We start from the raw sequence: 2,049 nt of genomic DNA, 5'->3' as shown, positions 1-2,049 counted from the left end.
AAGTCACGGGGCCTCTGCTCACCTCCAGATGACATGGAAGGAAGCCAGGCTGGTCGGTCTCCCTGGGCCAGCAGGGCAGGGTGGGGAGGCCCCTCGGGGTCCCCTTGGCCTGGCTTTGCTCCTGACCCTACGAACTCATATGTCCTCGACTGCAGGACGCCCTGGTTCGCCCAGAGCATCCTGTCCTACCCGTGGGAGCCTCCCCCCCGACACTGGCCGCTCAGAGGCCTGACCCTCCCTGTCTTCTCCTCAGGCTCCCTGGACGTTGGACCTGGGCAGCGCCCCCCGCCCGTGCAGCCCCCCTGCTCTGGAGCCGGCCCTGCCCCCCCAGGGCCCCAGGTAGTGTCCACTGACCTGTCTCGTCCTTACCTTTGTTCTAACCCCTCATCATCTTTGGTTTTCAATGGGCATTCCATCTCTGGTAAGGGTCGGCCGGGCTCACCGCAGACAAAGTCCCCTGAACCCCACACCCGAGACCACTTCTGATTTTACATGAGAATCCTAGGACTTTGTTACTGCATGTGGGATCCTAAGCAGTCTCCCCCACCATGAAATAGTCCTTACAAACATGACCTTAACCACTGCTTGGTTTCCTTCCTCTGTTTTTGAACATGCACAGCTTTTTTAAAAAAGATTTATTTATTTATTTGAGAGAGAGAGACAGAGAGAGAGAGAGAGAGAGAAAGCACAGCAGGGGGAGGGGCAGAGGGAGAGGGAGAAACAGGCTCCCCACAAAGGGCTCAATCCCAGGACCCTGAGACCATGACCTGAGCAGAAATCAAGAGTCGGGCCCTTAACCAACTGCGCCAGCCAGATGCCCCCCCGTCCAGCTTTTTTAAACCCATGAAGCATGTTTAAGTAGTCAGTCTTTCATACACATCTCATTTTTCTGTAGATTAAATTCCCAGAAGTGGGGTTCTCAGTCAACTAGTATACACTCTGGGGGTCTTGGCAGAGACCCCCCCTCTCGGGGGCCGTTGTCTTTGATAACCTTTAAACAATGTTTACGAGTGAACAACATCTTTCATACAAGATTTCTTGGATGAGCCTGATGCTCATTTCCGAGCTGACCTGCTGCATACCTGAGCGGCTCTCCAGGCAGCCGACCCACGTGGGGCCGCCGCAGGGGTGGACGGGGGCCAGAGCAGAGGGCTCGCAGGCTGAGGGACCAGGGCGTGGAGGGCTGTGCGGGCAGCAGGGAGCCAGGAGGTCACTGCATCTGGTAGTGGTGGCGGGGGGAGGAGGGCCCAGCCCGTGCTCTCCCCTCCCCCAGCTGCCTCCCCAGCTGACCTCTGCCCTCTCTGGCCAAAGTATCCTCTTTGGGATTTGGCTACCTCTTTGGGTCTACTGTCCCCTTCTCTGCCTTTGGGATCTCACCTCACCTTCTCCAGGAAGCCCACCAGGCTTGCTCCCACTGTCACTGCCCGCAGCCTGGCCCCATCCCAGGCTTGGAATGGATGACCGTGGCCTTTGTCTTAATCATGAAAAGAGTTTTGGGGACCAATTTACGGAAGGGGGTTCAACCTCCAGGGAAAGCTGTCTTCTCTAAACACATCAACATCCTCCCATCCAGAGCCCATAGCCGGAGCGCAGGTCATGAGGGTCTTTGTGGAGGTCAGCACCTGTGCATGGGGTGTTGGGGGCACACTCAGGAGTCTATCACCACGAGCCACGCCAGAGCAAAAGAGGGGCCTGTTGGGGTCGGGAAGGAGTCGTGGGGGCCCCACATGAGGGAACGGCCATCTCAGCCTGGGACGGGGAGGGAAGGAGCTGATGTGGCCCCTGAAGGGACAGAGTGCTGGAGGGTCTGGGCGAGAAGGGTGGGTCCGATGTTGGGATTTGGGGGACGCCTGGCCGTGGGCGGCCCTGGGACGGAGGGCAGGGCTGGGCTGTGCTTGTCAGTTGTCACATCCTCCAGGCCTGGGGCAGAGGGACCCCGGCCATCTGTCGAGTGAGGGCAGAAAGGTGGCGAGAAGGAAGGAGCAGGGAGACTCACGGGGGCATGAGGCCCGAGACACAGGTCTGGCTCGCGAGTACAGACTGGCACCC

The sequence above is a fragment of the Leptonychotes weddellii genome, chromosome 4, assembly GCF_054177405.1.
Source record: "Leptonychotes weddellii isolate Sample4059 chromosome 4, ASM5417740v2, whole genome shotgun sequence".
NCBI lineage: Eukaryota > Metazoa > Chordata > Mammalia > Carnivora > Phocidae > Leptonychotes > Leptonychotes weddellii.
Note: the sequence above shows the minus strand (reverse complement) of the source record.